The sequence below is a fragment of the Anopheles arabiensis genome, chromosome 2 (assembly GCF_016920715.1).
Source record: "Anopheles arabiensis isolate DONGOLA chromosome 2, AaraD3, whole genome shotgun sequence".
In the NCBI taxonomy this organism is placed as follows: Eukaryota; Metazoa; Arthropoda; class Insecta; order Diptera; family Culicidae; genus Anopheles; species Anopheles arabiensis.
The window spans coordinates 91,486,097-91,507,127 of record NC_053517.1 but is presented as its reverse complement, the minus strand read 5'-3'; the positions used below and the strand labels follow the sequence as shown (position 1 = coordinate 91,507,127).

General features: G+C 47.6%; 1 protein-coding gene across 5 annotated transcripts in view; it reads right to left on the bottom strand.

Moving 5' to 3' along the window:
- Positions 1-19,593, bottom strand: part of LOC120897793 — a 36,119-nt gene extending 16,526 nt beyond the window's left edge. For 2 of the 5 annotated variants that reach the window (XM_040302923.1, XM_040302933.1), the window contains exons 1-2: positions 18,008-19,593; positions 9,338-9,374 (exon numbers count right to left, since the gene is read on the bottom strand). The gene's annotated coding sequence lies outside the window, so the exon portion shown is untranslated. Of the gene's footprint in view, positions 1-1,842; positions 2,922-9,337; positions 9,375-18,007 lie in introns of those variants that run through there. The other 3 variants (XM_040302948.1, XM_040302961.1, XM_040302940.1) reach the window with 2 other exon arrangements.
- Positions 19,594-21,031: the final 1,438 nt, after the last annotated feature.

Sequence of the window (21,031 nt, the reverse complement as noted above, 5' to 3'; positions counted from 1 at the left end):
TGAAGTGTGCCTTCTACTTGAAGCTTTCTGCCACACATATTGTGTCTATTTTTTGAGCACTTCACCACCCAGTGCACGCAGTGTGAGCGGTAATCGAGTGAAATTGCCATCACTTGTTGTGACCCTTCCGTGTGTGGGCCTCAACCCGTCTTCCCTCAACGCACATTCTCGTGCCCAAGCGGCCCTTCACAATTGAGATCTATCGAGCGGCGCGTGGCACCGTTGGCCGCTGTTGTCTTTTAGCGAAACGACTGGAACTCCAGTTCAGAGTATGTGTGTGTGTACGTGTCGTTGTTTTGAAAGTGGAGGAGTAGTGGAGGTTTGTTTTGCTCCCCTTTTTTTGCATTACAATATTCACACTCCGGAGCAGATGATTGGAAACGGTTAGGGTATGAGCAATCCCCACACTTATATAATCAATCGCACGTGTCGCTTATTAATGCACCGATCTGGAGTGTGTTATGCAAAAAAGGGGAAGCGTTTTGATAAGAGAGACGCATTGCTAATGCATTGATAACGTTTGTGAAGGATGTTTTTATATTACGAAATGGAGATTAATGTAGCTGGCTTTTTTTTTAAATTGATCAGCATATTTTCTTACTTGTTTAAAACACATGTCTATATTTTTCTTAATCATTAGAAATCTCTGATTTTTACTTTTATTTTTTAAATCATTCCATTGCAGTAAACCACCGATCAATCATCACACGATCGTTTACAAAACAAAACTGAAAGGGGTTTGCAAATTCCCGAACCTTTCGCAAAGCAAAACAAATCTCTGTTGTTTGCACAAACAAACGCTCCAACCGGTGAACGGTAAACAGTAATTAGAATCGGTCGGCTGCCGGACTTTGCTCATCTGCAATCGCGCCTAATCAGCGTACATTAATCAAACGAAAATGCAGCCTCTAATTGGTACGGTTTGAGTCAGCACGCTATGTGGTTTGAGTAGTGTCCCAAACGAATAACAAAAAACCTGCGATAATTCTGGAATTTGCTGTAAAGCTTTTCCACGGGCTGGTTTCTGGTTGCATCGTGAGGTAGAAGTAAATAGTTCCTTCTCTTTTCTTTTTTGCATGACCAAATGCGAAAGTGAGTTCGCCAAAGCTTCTCACCGTGGGCGGTGGTGGTTTTACATTTACCAAACCACCAGCAGCGCTTTGCTGAAAGCGAAAACACATAATCCGATTCTGACACACCCTGGGTTTCTCCCTTCCCGGAAGTAAATGGGAATAGCTGCGGTGCTTACTTCGCGGAAATTCACACACACACACACACAACCACACATTCAGTGATATACATACAGCCTTTGCAAGTATATAAAGAAGCACGAGAGTGTGCTTTCATTTCTCTCGATGCCTTAAATGGTTTGTTTTTATCGTGAACTACCATGCTGCTCCATCGTGTTGGAAAATTTCGCCCGTCCGAATGGGACCATTCGTGTTTCGGGTGCTGCTGTGTCTATGTGTGTTTGTGTGTGCGTATTTACTCTCGTAAAAGAGGGCCCGGAGTGCGCAGTCTAGGGATGCATTTTACAACCCCACTGCAGCTGGCTCCTGCTGTCCCCTTTTCCCGACTCCCGGCGCTAGTTGAAGCTGAAATGGAAATTATCGATTTTCTCACACTTGTACGGCCCTGCATGCAGCACGATGTAATAGACGGTGTGATGGTTGTGCTTTGCAATACATTGTTAGAGAACGAACGTATTCTAGCATTCAATTTAATGGTGAAACAGTTTAGTAATACTTTCTAATGATTTTCATTAAGTATTTTTATCACACAATATTACAAAAAAACTTATACAAATCCCTATTTTCATATCCATCCCCATCTAATACCTACTTGCTTTCATAGCCAATAGTAGCGGCTCCGTTGTGGGGTAGGCTTAGTTGACTTCGAGATCGGGGTTGCCTGTATTTGTGTGTTTGTTTTTTTTTTTCTTCAGTATTGCTCGTATTATATGCTCACTCGCTTGCCAGTTAGAATCATTTCAGTTCACTCTCACTCATTCACATCCTGCCCGGTTTTGCCCCCAGGCAACCGTACACACGAACGCACACATTCCCTTTCCGCGTGTGTTGATGCACACCAACCGATCCGTGTTTGCGGTGCTGTAGTGGTTTCACTTTTACCCAGCTTCACAGAATTTCATTGCAATCGCTCCTCGGCTGCAAGCAGCGAAAATTTGCAAAACACACACCTACACAAACACCCAACACACCATTTACTCGTAGCAAAGAGTGTACCGGATGTAGCTTACATCCTTCGTCCCGGGGAATTTGGAAACCGAGAAGGGAGGAGTGTGTTAAGGGGAAGCAGTAGGTAACGCGATAGCCGGCCGGTCCCGGAAACGAGCACGAGCACACCCTAATTTGCTTCTTTTTTTTCGCGTTCTCGATACTTTTCCGTTCAGTGCAGAGATCGTTGCTTGGAAGTTTCGAGCGAATGACTACTCACTTACAACAGCAAAAACACACACTCAGTACTAGGTATAACCGTACAATCTCGAATGTAATTAGAACGTACGAATTCCTTGTTTTGTACGAACGAATTCCACTTTTCAGTTTCACTCGCTGCTAGTTTTCACCAACTATTCTGCCCACCACACTAAGTCTCACACTCGAAATAGACATTTCGGACGAAACAAAAAAAAACCCTATCCACTACAGGCAGAGCAAGCAGTACACCGTCCACATCGTCCCGGTCTACGCGAGGCGTCTGCTAGAGCGACGATAAAACCCCGGTCCCGGACCTACGACAACAATATTTACGGTTCGACTGGCACGATTGGCTTGCATGTGGTTGCAAGCAGCCGTCTGCCGTCCGCCGTTTGCTCTACAGTGTGTCTCTATTTGTGCGTGTGTCGCTGTGAGTGTGTGTGTGTGTGTATCGGTACAGCAGGATCGGAAGTTCTGCATGCGACTGACGGGCGAAAGCAACGCCAAACCAAAACCTACCGCACACGATACAAAGTTGAGTCGTCGTTCGGGCAGGTGGCGTTCGGGCCCTACCGCCGTTCGGGCCCAAACCCAGTGCCAACTTTTCACGCTACACGAGTGTATGTGTATGGACTGTTTCTGGCAAGGTAAAAGAAGAAACAGAGCACACACACACAACATAACCAGTGTGCAATACACCATGGGGCGAAAAGCTCGCGGAAGGGCTTTTTCCCATTTTCCACTGCAAGCGAAGATGCGCTGCGCATCCTAAAAAGCATCTCTCCATGCTCGGGAAGGGCTTTCCTGTTTCTCCCCCTTTTGTAGCAGCTGCATGCCATCCAAGCACACAAACACACACTTACACAGATTGGAACGAAACTGGATGGAATGTGTCTTCCGGTTTTTGCAAGGGAAAAAAGGAGGGTGGTTATATTTTCCCACGGCACCGCGTCTCTCATTTACACGGCGGCTGCCGCGACGGTCCTGACGAGCTGCCTTGCCTGACTTTCGTTTTCCGCAATGTAACAACTGTGGTCGTGGGTAGTGGGAGGCAAACTGCCGTCATTTGTCGGCTGTTGGGGTAGTCCCTGTTCTGGGCGGAATGTTGGAGAATGTGTCGTGTGTCTTCTATTTGTGTGGAATGAATAAGGTTTTTTTGCATCGTTTTTGTTAGCTATTTTGCTCATGAATGTGGACAAAAATGTTTGTGTACTAGCAATGGTATTCTATTTATTTTTATATTTTAAATAGCCTTAGAAGTTGTTAATTGTTAGTATTTTATATGATTTTAATGAAAATTCGCAAAGAATTATTTGCATATTATTCATTTTGCTTAATTTTGCTAATATTTTGTAGTTCTTTTCAGTCATTTTTATATAGTTTTACTCAAATAGTTTAAGTACTTCACATCACTTTTTTTTATTATTATTGAGTTTTGTGTATTTGTGACTTCATTTCAAAGACTGCAAAAGGTATTGTAATAATAATGAAACACTTGTGTCCACATATTCTAAAATTGAATCATCATTAATTGAACACTTTTCACACTTTCTAGAATCGTGTTAGGTTGTAACACAGCCCATGTGCCCTTCCCGCACACATCCGAACATTTTCAATATTTAATTGTATAGAAATTGCAATTACAGCCTTCCTTCCTGCCTTCCTTCCGCCCTTTTTGCGACGGTTCAGCAGCGAACCGCCGTTGCAGCTCGAAAGCAATTTCGTTCATTTTCCATCCCGACCACACACACACACACACACACACTCTGAGGCAGAGCAGCTCCCTAAATTCCCTAAACGAGCGTGAGCGTTAAAAAATGCATTACAAACCGCTCTTGCGTTTCCTACCACGATGCAAACGGCCCCCCGGTTTTTTTTTTTCTGCAAAGGCGGCCGTTACAGGAAAAACACAGAAAACCTTCAGGCAAAATGCACGTGTATGTGTGCGAGTGTGTCGTGTGCAGTCAACGGGAAACGCAAAATAAAACAGCAAGCATGAGGGAAAAACAAACACACCAGACGTGTTCCCAGTTCGCATGAAACGCACACACACACATATATATGAACACAGGCACAAGCCGAATGTTCGCCCGGACCTATCCCAATGTGGCGAGCGAAGCGGACGGAGGATGGGATCGGTGAGGACGAATCCCCGACTCGACTCGATGCTTCCGCCGGCAAATTAGTCGCCGACCGATGGCCCCGGGGAGGGAAGACCGGCCGGTGGCGAGAGGGTTTTTGTTTCTGACTGCCGTGCGGTTCCTGCATGTCTAGCCGTCTGCCCCCATCCCACACAGTGCATTTCCTTCGCTCCTTCTTTTTCTTTCCCTTTCCCTCTCTCTCTCTCTCTCCCTCTTCTGGAGCTTTCCATCAAAACAGTTCTGACCTGTCTTTGGCAGGTATTGTTCGATGTAAATGAGTTTGCCAATGCTGTTGCTATGATGAAAGCAGCGTGAGCGGGGTGAGAAAAACAAGGCCTACTATCAGGGGAAAAAAATGTGACGGAAAATGACGCAGTAAGGCAGCCGTTGGTGGCAATTTCGGTACACCAATGCGCCTGTTATGCGCATGACCTCCAGCACCAGTTCGTACGGTGCGGGAGAAATAAATGGAGTGGAATATGCGGAATGGTTTGGCTTTTGTCCATTGCATGCTTCCCAACAAAAAAAGAAAATACGATTCTTCCAAATTGTGAAATATCTACATACTCAGTAAATTTGTCGAGCAATCGACTGGGAAGATGGGGTCGGTAATGACAAACAAGAAGAATAAAAAAAACCGCCCTTACTAAGACAAAATTGGCGCCCCCTAGCAGAATAATCAGCGAAGCTTGAACGTCAACAACGAACGCTGCCCGTCTGCTCCTGGCTGACTGTTATTGCTGTTGTTGTTGTGTGCCCTTTTTTAGCCCTTTTTTGCATTGTCTTCTCCTGTCTGCCTTCGCCTTCTGAGTTGGCACCCCTTCCCGCGCTTCTCGGCAGCCCTGCAGCGGCGGCTTTCGTGCGGAAGCGGAACAACAAAGCGCACCACACCAGCACACACTGACGTTTTCCATTTCGATCTGCGCAAGCGGAATGATGTTGTCCTAGGTTCTGGACCGTTGTGTGCCTACGCCGGCGGAAGGGGAAGCTATAGAAAGGGTTGGCTGTGAGTGGCTGGCACTGCACTGAAGCGTGTGGTAGTTTTTACTGCTTAATGCACTCCGAGCAGCACAGTTTGTCCATAAAGAAAGCTCCACACGATATCGATATGTTTGAGCCATTAATAGAGCGTCCTTTCTTGCCGTTGCTTTATTTCTAGCTTTGTATTGTAAAAAGACAAGAGCTGGCAAAGGGTAGGGAGAGACTGTGTGTCTGCACTGTTCAATCAAATGTTTGCTCCAACGCTCCGCGACACAGACGCCCCAGCGCCACCGTGGCTAGCGTTCGATTCGCCTCGAAGCCAGACGCGTTAATTAAGGACAATTTAATAATGAAGCAAACACCGTTACCATAGCGTTATGGGCAATCAACATACTATCAACTGGGGAGGGCTGGGTCGAACGTTAGACACTCATAAATATGCTGACACGAGCCGCTCAGGCGTGTGTCTTATTAGATGGCGTTTCTTAGAACCAAAGACACTACCTCGATTGTGTTTTTTTTGTTTTATTGCAAACTAAAGTTGAAACTCTTGACAACGCTCATTACTACAGTGTCGATAAAACGTCTCTCTAGACGAACACAAAGACACACTCCCTTGTCGTCTGCCGGGGAAAAGCGTTTCGGTGTAACACTCTCCCGTCCAACACCACCTAATTTTACACTTCTTCCCATTCAATCGTTTTTTTTTAGGGATGAGAAGGGTTTTCATGAGCTTCTCTTCCTTTTTTGCCAAGTGTTTTCCCTCCTAAGGCTACATCCGGTACATAACTTGGTGGTGTGGAACGTGCAAAACCAGCTCTGATCTTCTCTTTTTCCGCAGCATAGAATGGTACGGGGTTACCCTCTCTTACACCTCCTTCCACATTGCACAAACGTTCAGCCCAATGCAGCGACGGGCTGCACCTGGTGTGCGCTCACAGACGCGATGAGCAGAAAGAGCGAACCCCCCATTTCCCAGACAGATGGTCTGGTGCGGAACTTTTCTGCTTTTGTTGCACCACATTCCCCCACCCCCTAGCACCATCTCTGCTTTGCCAAGAATGGTTCTGCATTTTTTTAAACCATTCAACACACACACAGCATGAATGTGGCGGGGATGCACATGCATTTTACATGCGGCCAGGACAGCGTGTGTATGCAGAGTTTTGTGCGCCATAAGGAACCACCAACCAGAGGCGATGGTAATGATGGTGATGATGGCGATGACGACGCCACCTCGCAGCAAAGAAGGGGTTGAGTAGTAGTAGGTCGGTCGATGAACCGATACGTCTCGCCAATCGAGACTTCCGCATCCGAGACGTCCTGTCTCGACAGTGGTGGTGGTGGTGGTGTTGTAGCATGATAAACCGGGGGAGACTTTATTTATGACCAATCCTTTGCCCCCTCTTCCCCCACCTCACTTAAATCGCTATCAATGTTGTTTTTATTTCCCCCGTCTAGTGTTTCGGGTGCCGTTTTCTCTACCGTTTCTGTGGCTGTGAATGAAAGGTGGTACTGCGAAAGCCTCACAGGTTCAGTTCGGTGAGGTCAGTACCACGAAGGCCTAAAAGGCTTCTCGGTCGTGTGGAAAAAAAAAAGCAAACAGCAAAGCGGTGTGTTTGTTTTCCCACCGTCCCGTTCGCTCCTGTGGAGCTTCCCTGTTTTTTGCGTGGAATTTCGCGCAATGACGACGGCCTGTCTGGGTTTGCATATACACACACAAGGAGGGGTTCGGGGCAATTTTCATAGGCTTCCTCCTGGCCTATGAAGTTCGCTAGTTGATGCCGTGAACAAAAGGGAAAACTTTTCACCCCCAAAAGATTGGGGGGGGGGGATACCGCACAGCAAGCAGTAGAACTGGCGTGCGAGATGGAGTGAGACAAAGGGGAAAAGCGTCTGGGCATTATCGATTCGTGTGTTGCCCCGTCGCCATAGTTGCGCGCAATTTTACTTCCCTGCCGGGTTGGAGGTTGGGCGGGTGGAGGTGGTGCATGTAGGTGCAGCATATAGTTTCCGCGCCTTTCCCCTTTCTGTCTCGCACTGGGAGGGATCTAGCAGGGAAGCTACCTGCACCGGGCTCTAGACAGGGTACCAATTACTGGCGGCGGCTGCCATGACTTTGTTAGCATTCTTGCACCAGCGAACACTGACCTCGGTGAAGCGCGAAACTGTTACCGTCGAATGCGTGCAAAACCAAACCAAAAAACAAGGAGATGGATATATATAGAGAGAGAGAGAGAGATTGAGGACGTCTTAATACAACATATCTCCCAAAAAACTGTGTCATTTTCGGTAAATTGATAATTTTTTTCAAATAAAAAATCCAATCAAAATCTTGTTTTTGAACATAAATATTCAAAAATATTTCAATAAAACACAACCCAAAAAGGAAGTTTCCAAAGGTGGTTGCATCAAACGCTTTGCAAAGTGCACCACAAATGCATCCACTGCAAGTATCCTTTTTCACGCCTCTGCCACCTCACCCCATTGAAAAGTGAAACTGAATCGGAAACTACTTCAGACTGCCTCACTGAAGCGTCAAGTGCGGCACTACTCCTCTCACCGCGCTAAAGAATAAAACACTTCACAGTGGACGGGTTAATGAACCACGCTTCCTCGGCTGTGTTGTTTCCATTCGTCCCAGCTCGCTGCTAACTGCCGTTTTACGGCACGTTTCTGCTTAACTCTCTCTCTCTCGCACACGCTCTCTTATGGTATCTCGTACATGGATGGAGGTGGCGTATGTTTACTCTTCCCACTTCCAGATGTGACGTCGCAAAAGGATGCAGAAAGGAGGCACGAATCAAAGAAGAGCAAAAATCTGGCTTTTTTGCACCTCCTTTTTTCTATTCCACGCTCTGTTTGTAGTTGCCACTGCAACATAATACACGGTGGATGGTATTTCATGCCATTTTGTTTTGTGTTTGCTTTTTGAAAACATATCCAATTCCAGCCAGCGCAACCGACCTCAAAGGGACCAGAGCCAGTGGAAATTGTTTAGAAATATCGGGCTCTTCCTCATGTCTTTCTGCCCCGGCAGTTGTGGGCCCAACATTGATAGTGTCGCCGTTTAAGGTTGTTGACACCTTGGGGCAATTGTTTGCATTTTCCTTTCCGTCCGTACCTTTTTTGTCCGCGCCAGTGAGAGTGAAAAGGTACAGTTCCATGACCTCCACCTCCTGTGGACCTGGGGACGGGAAAGGAGGACCTCCAAAAGCCAGGATAGTGCCGCCCTGCCGTGGTCTGTGTTTGCATTGCACTTTAGCGAACGCCGGTTTGGCCCAATGTTTCACTTGTTCAGAAATTAGTTTTCCACCATTCAGATTTTGTGCAAAGAACGCGGGGGGAAACACAGGGCGGATGGGTGGCTATTGTGGTTGGAGTTTGTTTATTCCGGGTAAATAATAATAAAGGCTAGCTGCGAGAAGGGGGCGGGAGGAGGAATACCCGCAACGGCAGGATGCGGTGTTGGGGTAGGTCATTCTGAATGGGGGACGAGGAGGAAGAAGAAGCAGTTTGAGCTGTGGGAGAAGGAATAGGAGGAGTGTTCTTTAAAGCCAGTTTGGGGGCTAGTTTGGCTCCTGGTTTGGGGTAGGTTACGGTCATCGACACGATCATGGTCTTGCTTGGCCGAGCGTAGAGAAGGTCAGTGACTCTTATAGAGGGGGGGACGGTGCATTCGGGAAGTCTTCGATGGCGAATTTTACGTACCCGAGCAGGGGAAGTTTGCATAAATTTAGAGGTTATTTTTCAATGTTTTTTTTAATGATAACTTACCTTAATATTTAATTTCCATAAGGTTTAATTCAACTGTCTGAAAATAAGAAAGAAAACAATAAATAGTAATATTTAAACAACAATCTTCTCTTACAAAAGTTATAATTTGATGGAAATTTTATGTAATCTCGTGCATATCCCGTAAAGTAAGAAAAAATACTGATAATAATATTTTCATTTTTTGCAAACACGTGTTTCATATATCCCAAAAAAAACTTTTCTCTTGTAAAATGATTGCTTCGCTAATTGCCAATTTCAACCTAAACAAAATGATTGAAGGATATTTGTAAAGGTCAGTTTTTCTCCTTCTTTTATCTTTTTTACCACCATAAAGTCATTCCCTTTTTTTATTTTAAAAAGGCAACATATATTCGCTTTTTCCGAAACTTACACGATATTTGTAAGCCGAATGTTCTCAGATTTTTACCCTAAGTTGTCAAAATGCTCTGCAACGACATTGCAATAATAATGAGTAAAGCATAAAAAAAAAGTCATTTACATAGAATTGCAATCATAGCATCACGTCTTCACGTCCGATCTTGTTCCGTTCTACCTGCGGTACAGGTTTAACAACAACAAAAACAAAAAAACATTTAAAAAACTATGCACACATGGCAAACACAGTAAGAACCGACGCTAGAAATGGTACATAGTTCTCACCGCGGTCTAACCTTTCGGCCTAACGGGACACACTTTCCGACCCGTGCACGCAGGTACTTAGAAAGCAGACACCGGAGCAATAGAAGACAGCAACATCATTCTATCTCTCTCACTCTGCATCTCTGCCCGATAGGAGGATCATTGCAATGCCCGTTCCTCTTCTGTGCGGGGTTTCCCCCGTGGTTTTGAGGAAAGATTCTTTCGCCTCCGTCATTCTACTTTCTTCTGCCGCGTCACCAAGAACCTGTGCCGCGGTGTGATCGGGCGAGAGCGACAGGGCCGAGGGTCGTAAAAACTGTTTCGACCTGGGCCGTGCCCCGGGCGGTGGTGATCGTTTTATTGCCCAGCCCTCGGGCTTATCTCGTCACGGGCCCCTGTTGCTCCGTGCGCCGGAAGCGAACGGTACCGTGGCGGGTAGAAAGGGCGACAAAAAAATGCAGCTATGTATGTCCCGGTGTACTCGGTTCTGGCCTTTCACCAAAAGCGTTTTGAACCGGTACAAGCTATCGCTAGCAATCCGGTTCGATATGGTTTACAGTACAGAATGACATTCTTCAAGTCGTTCTAAAGGTACAGTGAAGAAATTTTTGGGACTTAAAGTTATCTTAAATTTATCATAAAATACCCAAATAATAAAAAATACACAAGGCATACATTATCAAAGAATTTATACACTATATAAAATATAAGTGATACCAAAAGTGGAATGCAACCTAGAAGAAATGAAAAAAAAACTAACCTTCTCTAAAAAACCCACCATAAAAAACAACAATAAAGCCAAACGGTACACTGCCTCCAAAAGCAGAACAAAAGTCATAAAACACCGAAATGCACCGTTTGTTTGTTTTACTTTCAAGGATCTTTAAAAAAAAACAAAACAATAATTCTGCACACGCACTCCCAACCAGCAATAAAGAAGAGGTTTGAACAAAACAACAAGCTGCAAAAAAACGCAGATATAATGCACTTTTTAATGCATTTTATTGCATTCGCCCTTCGCTTTTTATAGTCAAATAGACCATGGGACACGTGCAATAGCAAAGGTACAAAAGCAAATCTCAAGAGTAGAAACAAAAAAACACGCACACACGCACGCACACGCACGCACCGCTATAATCTTTCGCTTTGCCTTTCTTCCCTTCGCCACAGCCGTAAAAGCAAAAACATAACGGTATGCAAATGAACATCCCTTGCATTGGTGTTGGAGATGCCTCCGGGTTTTTTCTTCTTCTTCTTCTTCCTCTTCCCTTCCATCTGTTCTACCCCGTTCACATAACGGAGGCATGCTGAATGCTCTTTCACCCCCCCCCCGCCACCAAAAAAGCTTACATTTGCGAGAGCAAAAGCTTTCCCAGCACAAAAGCTCCCGCTCTCTCACTCTCTCGCCGGTGCAATTGACTCGATTCTCCATTTTCGTTTCCGTGCCATTACACCCCATTCGCAGTAGGCCTATTTCGCCCATCTTTTTTTTTTCACGCCTCGCTCGCTCTCTCCCATGCGTTCTGTTTGCTATCTCGCTCGCGCACACGTGGCCAACCGGCTGAACTGACTTCGCCTTTAAACCGCGCGCTATTTTTTGCGCCAAATCGCCCTCTCTCTGGCCGCAATGTAAAAGGGGATACAAAAGAGAGAAGACCGCAACACACTCAATGGCTGTGCGTGTGTGTGTGTTGGTGTACCGCGAGGCCTATCTTTCCTCGTATGTGTCATGTGTGTGTTCTGTACTTCCTCTCTCACACACTCTCTCGCCACCAAACACCAAACATGGAGGCTCGGTGGGAAGTTGACCGAACCGAACCGAAAGATCATTGAACCCTTGCGAACTGTGCGTGCGTGTTGGTGGCAAAGGGGGAGCGGGAGGAGTGTGCGTTCTTTAGGGAGCTTTCCGCGTGTGTGAAAGAACAAAAGGGGATAGGTGGAAGGGAGGACCACAGAACAGAACGTTTGCTTTCGAACGAAATTGAAAACACTCTACCGGGCCGGGCGTGCGAGGTCATTTGCTTTGTTTTTTTTTCGCTTTTTTTTCGTTCTTTAGAGTTTGCGGACTGACGTTGAGGCTTTCTTGGCCAGTGCACTTTCCGTCACTTTTCGCTTTTTTTCGGGAGGGAAAAGAAAATTTAATGCCTGTTTTATGATTTCTCATTGCCACGTTTGGAGGTTTCGAGTGTTTGTGTGCTCAAGACAGAGCGATGTTTTGATTGGATGTTTCGTTAAATTCGTATGGAGGAAACAAAATCTCAAAACGACCGGTTGCAAGCTCAAACCAACTGCTGGTGGTATTTTTGTATTGGTGCAATGCTTTTCTTGCTCTAACGTTATTCCTCTTCATTATCACACGCCACAAAGCGAACGCACAAAAGAGGGCCAAACAGCAAAAGATTAAGCTCTTCAGTTTCAGCAGGAAGTGCTGCCAATGGAGGAGGAGCGCCCAGTGTTTGGCATATTTAATGCCTTTTCGCATCCCCCGAGCTTGCTGGCGGCTCAAAAACATACGCTGTCAGTCCGTTTTGCTGAGCGAAACCGGCGAAACCGTGCACGGGAACCACAAATGTAATATCCAATTTTTGGGGTGTTTTAATTGACAATGAGGGCCCCATTTCTGACACGCCACTGACACATGGCCGCGCGTAGTGATGGATCACCGCGCTGCAAATGTATGAGCGAGCTCGAATCGAACCTTACACTACCCCGTTCTGGTAGGATTAATTATTCCCCCTTCCCCCATTTTGCCTTCCGAAATCGCTTCACAAAACTGCTCAAAAATCAATGCCCTTTAATAATGTTTTCTTTCAGCATTTTCTGTGTTCTTTTTTTCCATCCCACCGATCACGCAGACCACACGGTCGTTCAACTCCGGCGCGTTCTATCCGGTTGGTTTCTGTAGCTGCTGCTGCTGCTGCCGCTGCTGCTAGTTTTTTCAAATCCAATCCCTCCCTCCCCGATCTTGCAAAGAAAAATAGAATACATAGAGAGGAAAAACAAATCCACCACCGATCACCGATTCTCATGCTGCTGGAAGGCATGTGGCAGGCCTTTGCTGTTTTGCTTTGCTTCCCTTAATAATTGTTGCTTCCTTTTTTTTCTCTCTCTTTGCTGCTACCTTTCCGCCCGATAGACACACGGCCCCGTCTCGATCGCGCTCGCTGCGTTCAAGATGATTCCGATATGCTACCGAGGTGGCAGCCCGAGCCGCCGCCTCACTTATGAGTTTATGCAATTGCACGGGGAACGCGTGGGTAGCAAGCCTTTTTTTATGGCGATACTTTGCGATCCAGGGTTGGAGCCCCTGGAAGGCAAATGAACTCTCCACGGTGTGCTTGGAAGTGATGACTGTACGCGAGCTTCTTTCCATTGCCATGTCTGCACAAAACCCTCGACGAAGCGGACATCACAAACTGTCCAATAAAACGTAATCGAATTGCTGCTGAAACCGCATCGGTGCGAATAATTTCGTACATTGAAGTGAGCCGTAGAGTGCTTTGTGTGTGTGTGTGTGTGTGTGTGTGTGGTGCCTTTGAGGGCGAGTTCAATAGCAACGCTCTTCTGAATCTGTTTAGCCCTGACCGGTGAGCATGAAGAAGCGCTGCCTAGAATGGTGTCTAGGTTTAGCGTTGCCAAGGCATGGATGCTAGAACATTGTTCATGCAATTGCGAACACACACACACACACGGACGCTAGAGGAAACAGGATTTGCGAGCAGAAGCGGGCACAGCAAAAACCCGCCACACTGTTGCCGTTGCCTACGAACGCCCGCGAGCCGGAGGATGATATAAATCATGTATATTCATAGCTGCTGCGATCATCGGTCTAGGAATGCTAGCGAGCCCTTGCACAACCTCTGCCCGGCAACACGATCTCGACCGGCAATGCCCTGGGGGCGACCGTATCGCAGGCAAGCTTTAATAAGGCTTCCAACGTTTTTCTTCCTTCCTTTTTCGCAAAGACTCTTAATCCAGCGGATCGGACTCCTCGCGCGTAGGGATGAACGAACGAGCATGGGGAGCGAGCACAATTAAATCATTATGACGTTCTCCCTCCATACCCATTCCGCCACGCGGATCGTTGCATGAAAGTAAAACGAGCAACGAAATCGAAATCGGTTCTAAGCCGCGTGCGCAAAATCGACGAACCCTTCCAAAACCCAGCGAACCGGGGCAGCCAGCAGAACGCAGAACGTCCGCGCATCCAGAACGAACGAGTGCGTGAACTTCCCCCCGGCCACACCCCGTGCTTGAACTCTTTGCCATTCCCCCCCCCCCCCACGTGACGAAGGTGAGCGAACGAGAATCGAGCGAACCTTCCCCCTCCCATTACTACACCTTCCTTTTTATTGCGAAATGGAAGTAAAAACAGAGAACAGCCGAAAGAGAGAGAGAGAGAAAACGAGAAACTGAGAAAAAATTCACATATTCGCGCGGCGCAAACCCACGGCGCAAAGAACCGACCGGCTTGCCACTGGCGAAGTTCACTGACCGTACCTGGGCGCACAATTCATGAGCACACATACACAGCGCGGGCCTGGCGAGAACGTTCCGAAAGGAAAGTGAGAACGGAAAAAGGGCCTGGGCTTGTTTTCTGCGCAGCAGAATTGGGGATGGAAATGCGAAGAAAACACACACACACATGCGCGTACAGAAACTCAGTGTAAGTGTAAGAAGTAACGTGGAATAATGTATCACGTTGTTGGAGCCACTTGGGAGATGGGTAAGGCGTAAGGAGTCGGCAGATGAGCATGGGTATGGGGAGCTTTTTGTTTTATGGTTCTCTGACTTTGACTACGTGATATCTTACCCTGTTGGGCGTTGGAAAATGCTTCTCCGTAGATCGCTTTTTTACTGCCTTCTCGGGGTGATTTATTCTTTGTAGAACTATGCACACTTCTAGTTTTCTTCATCGCTATTGCTCCTCGTTACTTTTTAGCCAAACCACGACAAGGAGCTCCAAACAAAACAATAAAGCGTCAAATCATGTACGTGCGGGAAAAAAAGCAATGCTGAAAGGATGAAGCAATCTGCCAGCAAAGTGCGATTCTTCGGTCATCATCCCGAAAATGGGCGAATAGCAGGCGAGATGATGATGATGCCCGCACGAACTGATCGCGTAATGATCGTACGTTCTCCTCTCCAGCAACCCAGCCACCACAGGTAGGCAATGCTAATGAGGTTCCCTACCTTCCCTTCTCTTCCCTCCTCTGTAGCCCCACCAATCGGTACTCATCTGACAGTTTAAAACGTCAAACGAAAGTGACAGGCAGCTGGAGCGGGAGAGCGAACCGCAAAAAAATGGCGTACATGGAGATGAGGTCACGCACCAAGGTCCTATTTCAGCCCCAAGGTTCGACGACCTTGTGTTTGTGCGTGTGTGTCTGTGTTTTTTTTCTACTCCTCTTCATCGTCCCATCAAGACTCTTTTCGCCACCCAGTGTATGTGGATATGTGGCGCGAGTGATTTGGGAGATAAGACTTAATGCGGTGGACATTGGGAGAGCTTCATGAGATGACATCTTAAACCCCAAAAAAGCAACCTGTTCACATTCCTCCCACATTGGATTTCAGTGACCAAATCTGCAGTGTGGAATGTGTCAGCTTCAAGCAAGATGCAAGATGCACTCTTGTGTTTTACTTTGAGCTGCTTTGGTGCTGCTCTTTTTATTGGGATTTACTTATTACAGATCTTTTAAGTCGCTTCGTTTTTGCACATTAAGCCCCACGCTAATGATGGTTACAGTTGTGCACATAAAACTGTGCGCCATGTTTCACCGGCCCGAGAAACGAATGTGCTAAACATCAAGCGCCGATAGTTCATTCGCATTGCCCTCGTGTTGTGAAAAACCTCATGATCAAAACCGTACAATAGAGCAGCACATTGACGCCAATAACTTTTCCTTCTCTTTCTCTCTCTCTCTCTCTGCCATTCTCTCTCATTCACTCCCTTGTTACCAACGAACAGCTAAGCAGGGCTAGCGCGAGCGAGATGAGCGCGTGTCATCCATCGGAGGTCCCCATCAATGTCACTGATGGTGGCGACGTCGAGAGAGCCGATGAGGACGGTTCAGCACCGGAACGGTTACTTAATGTCATTGTCAAGGATTTTCCTCGATCCCTTCCTACCCTCTGGCTGCAGAAGAGCTAAAAAACGCATGCTTGAACACGGGCTTGAACTCCCAGCCCCCGAGGTATACAGAACACACCAGTACACCGTATAATTTAAATCGCGCACTGGCGAAACAAGAACGAGAAAAACAGGCGAACCCAGCACACGGGCATGATCTGGCGAGATGATCATAAACCATGGAGCTGCAGGGCCGTGTAGAATGCGGCGGAGCACCGGAACAATGTTTTTAATAAACAATTATTTGCTGTACCTACAGCCAAACCCCTTCGGGGCGTGCTGCTGTACGCTGCGACCATTGATGGCACCCTTAATTAAGAGCAGCGTTAGACACTCGGTGCCGTATGAGTCAGCAGCGGTGCACATGATGAGCTGCTGAGGTTCGTAATAAACGATTCCCCTATTAAAGTGTGTATGTGTTTCGGTACGTGTTTCTGTACGGCTGTATTCTCTCTCTCCCTCTCTTCACTGCACCTGCCTGCGCTCGGTTGCGCTTGAGTGAGTCTTGACCACCCTCGCGCCGCATTGCCGGACGGGGAAGTCGATGGAGGGAGGCCTGTTTAGCTCTCATTACCGACACTCGGCCAGAGACGGTTGGAGGGTTTTTTTCGGACGGCAGCACAGAACCCAGGAAACGGCAAGTGATTCAGAATCTAGCAGCGTGAATCTTGCTCGTTCTTTGCATTACTACCTAAACAACTAGCACCAACCCCCCCTCCCTTCCCTTCCATCAAGTAACGCTTGCAGTAGCTTACTACGCAGCCTAATGGCGGAAGGTGCTGGTGTTAATAAGTGGCTGTTGCGCAAACGACTGAGTGGCCAAGAACCGCGCCGGCGAGCGCACGAGTTCCGCCGATGCCGTGATTGCAATCAGTTCCTCCGAGAATTTTGTGTTCTTACTCTCTGTCTCTCACACGCACACACACACACACACACACTAAGTCTCCAGAGGCAACGTTCGCAATGACGCGATGTTTCGAGGGAAGACGGCGCGAAGCGCCAGAAAAGTGATTTCCGGATGCGCATGGTGAAATCGAAAAGGTAATACCCGGAGCGGGGGGGGGGGGAGGCATAATAGTTGGAGCCTGTGTAATGTGAGAACCGAACCGGAAAGTGATACTTGCTCTGCCCCCTGAACATTCCATCGGGAAGGGAGGCGAATAGAATTCCCTAGGTTTTGTCAGAAGGTACCGGAGGCAAACGTACCTTACCTAGGTGGATCACATTACTCCCCGTAGGTAACAATTACATCACTTCCAGAACTTGATCTAGTGCATCAGTACAATCAGAGTCATCGAAAAGGAATGTCTGGAATTTACACTCGCATGCAGATGTGCATCTATAGGGACTTATTGTAGCGAGAGATACAATTTGGTGTCTCATCTACGCACACAAACCTCCAAGGCATCACGTGGCTCACCTCCAACCTGACCGGCCGACCTGGTATGACGCAGGCGCTCGACACAAGTACAGCCAATCAAACTAGCAACTCATCATCCTCGTCAACCTCATCCGCATCGGCTAGAACCTTGAGCGGCAAAGCCTAGAACACGCGGCGACGAGGTGTGCATAGTGCTCCGTGTTCTTCACCTGACCCTGACTGGCTGGATGAATTGGAGTTCTTCGCACACGCTGAACAGCACGGGTACACCACAAGAAGACAACAACACGCGTCCTTCAGAAGGCACACGAAGTGGTGGATCGCTCATTAGAACGGACCTGGTATCGCATCATCAAGACACCATCACCACCACAGTCCTCAACACGAGTGCTTCGGAGAGCAGCAAATGCCCGTGCCAAATCCAATGTCCCAATCCGATGAGCTCAACTATTTACCACCGATTGTGCCTTTTTGTTTCTTGACGCACACCACAGCCGTAAATGCTTCGTACACTTACCCGCACCAAAGGGACCGTTTAGTGAGCTTTAGGATGATTCGTGAATCTTCACTGATGATATCAGCGCACCGTGTCGTGCTTCCACGTGGTAAATCCTTCAGGGCGCAATTATGATGCACATGTTAATTGGCCAGGCGAGTCGCTTCCACCAACCATCCGGTCACAGCTGACCGAGATCGCTAGTAAACAGGCTGTTGCGCCGAAGGTTGCTTGGGCTTAGTTGATAACGATAACCCACCCACCCAACGGGCTCCCTTCAAATTGCGTTCTAGCGTTTACACTGCGCTTCCTCTTAATGCTTTTTTGTGCCTAGCCACGTATTGCACAACACTTCAACACACCGCTTTGGAACGTTGCACAACTCACAGCGAACGTCATACAAACTTCCAGTCACACAAACTCATAAACACCGCACACACGGAAGGGTACTTCAGGGGCTAACAGGGGCCAATAGCTCACTAGAGGTGGGATGCGACGCTGATTCTAAACACACGACACAAACACCTTGCTCAAAGTGCTCCCGCAAGTTCCCGGCTGGATCACTTCCGATCAGCACGAGAGAGGATCACCAATATACACAACAGGTTGCTACAACACACACTCACACTCGGGGCACACGGACGGGACGGGCGCAAGGTTGGATGGAGGAGAGTCGAGCGCGGTAGAGTAATAACTACACCTTCAAACAAGTCGCAGATGAATTCTACGTTCGTTCCCTCGGGATCACGACAGCGCCGACTTAAGTCGCAATATCCCGAACCGGACAACCTATCCAGAAATTCCCGGCTCACCTTCCACTGCTGCTGCTGCTGCTGCTGCTGCTGCTGGTGCTGTTGTTGGTCTGCTACCTCACCCTCTGTTGAATCGCACTAATGTGTGCTAATCCACTCGCGCCCTCCACAAGACTGTAGAACGTCCGTTCTTGTTTGATTTGTTTCTTTTTTCTAATTCGTCTTCACTTTATGCTTCAATCACTAAATATATTCTGCTCTGTACTTCACTGCACCAACTCTTTTTCACACTTATGTCACTGTTTCCCCAACTGTTTTCTTGCTTGGCTCTCACAATTCCACTACTTCTAATTCGCAATTTTCCGCACCACCGAACACGGGACGGGAGGTATGCAGTTGATTGATTTTTATTGGTACCGCTGCTTTGCCGAATTTCAAACACAGCCGAACACTCTTCAACACAATCACATCAACATCACACCGAAACTCATCAACAGCCGAAACAGCCATGCACTGGCTTCACAATGCTCCGGTCGCTTCACTTCCCGCAACAGTGCGCGCAGTTCGCGTTCTAACCGCTCGCGCAAGTCACTGCCGCCTGTTCGGCCGCAAGCGCTCAAACTTTAGCTTATGTAATGCTCACCGGCCACCGCACGCTCTACGTACCCAGGCGCGCAAAAGTTTGTTCAACTCGTTTTGCGCAGGCACAGCAACACAACACTTTGCTTTGCGTTTCAGGCACAGGACGCTCTGTTCCGTTTGATGCGGAGATCTGCTTCTCCCGCTTGTAATGCTATGGACGCTCACGGACTCATCGACGTCCTGTCTGGGTTTTGTCTTGGTACCGACTAAATCGCGAAGCACGCACCGAAAGCCAAGGCCCGGGTTTTGACGGTCAAGGTACCATTGGGTATATGCGCTCTTGGAGAGGGACCGAAAAGCTTCTTCGGCACGTACAACTGAGCGCAGAAGCTTTCCGCTGTGAGAGAGTGCGATTGTGAGGGTGAGAAGGAGAGCGAGACTACTGTGCTTGTTTCCACCTGTTTTTACCCTTGGCCGTATGATGGATTTGTTTATACGAGGCACACATACAGCTACGGAAGCGATCGTTTCGTGAGGGGTAACGTGAGCAAAGAAGATGATCGTTCGCTGCGCACGGCCCAGCTCAGGTTCAGGTTCAGGGTCTTGGATTCTCTCTTGCCCGCGCGGTCTCTCTCTCTCTGGCTTATTCACTGTTTGCGTGTATGCGGGTGTGTACGGAGGGTTTAAAATTTCCAACCCTCTTCGATCGTTCTCTTTACCTCTCATTTTATCGTTGTTGTGTTTTTCTCTACATTTTCATCTTCTCTTTCACTATGACTATCTCTCTCACGTCCCTTTTGTGTTGAGCTACTCAGTTGCATTGGAGAAGCTTTATGCACAAGCCGATCCATCGTAATGCTTCCATGTATTTTTATCACACTCTTTATCTTTCTCCTTCTCTCTTTCTCTTTCATTTCTTCTATTTATCTTCTCTTTCTCTCTCTCTCTCTCTCTCTCTCTCTCTCTCTCTCTCTTTGTCCTCCATCCATCTCTTTTCCTTCGGGAACTGACCTGAAAATAACGGTACAGACCACTTCGGTTTTACACTTCGCTTCTATGTGTGCATAAGCGACTCTGTTTATGTTTGTGTGGCCCTCGCGTAGGTTCTTTTGTTCTTGATCATCCGCGGGGACCCGCTCACCCTCCTAGCCGCCCTCAGCCTAGGTAAACACATACATACATACACAAACGCACACAATTTTAAAAGTACAACCCCTCGCCCCGCTCGTTGACAGTCCGTTTTATTTGCCTTTCCGTTTACACCTACCGCGCCCTTCGATGGTAAAACATAAGCATCGGCGCTCAATGCACCATTATTCCAGTCGGCCGGTGAGGTGAATGTTGCGTGATCGTGACCCCCCACCACCCTTACCGCAACGGAAGCCCGGAACGCCCGTTATGCTGCGATGACGACAGCGAGCGAGAAGTTCATGGGAATTACCGCATCGAACGTATGCGTTCCGCGTGTATGTGTGTTTGTGTATGTGCCGTCCCTATGTGGCTGACCTTTCTCCGCGGTTAGGTCGCGGTTACGGTTCTGCCGTACCGTGGCTTCCGGAAGAGTCCGCGGACAAGCGAGGGGAGCGAGCCGTAGATTCGAATTATGAAATCCATTGTTTCCCGAAAACAAACCCAATATCCCCCCAACCTAGCAGTGCGGTAAGGCGGCACCAGTGAATGAACACAGCGGAACACGGGAAGACTAAACGTC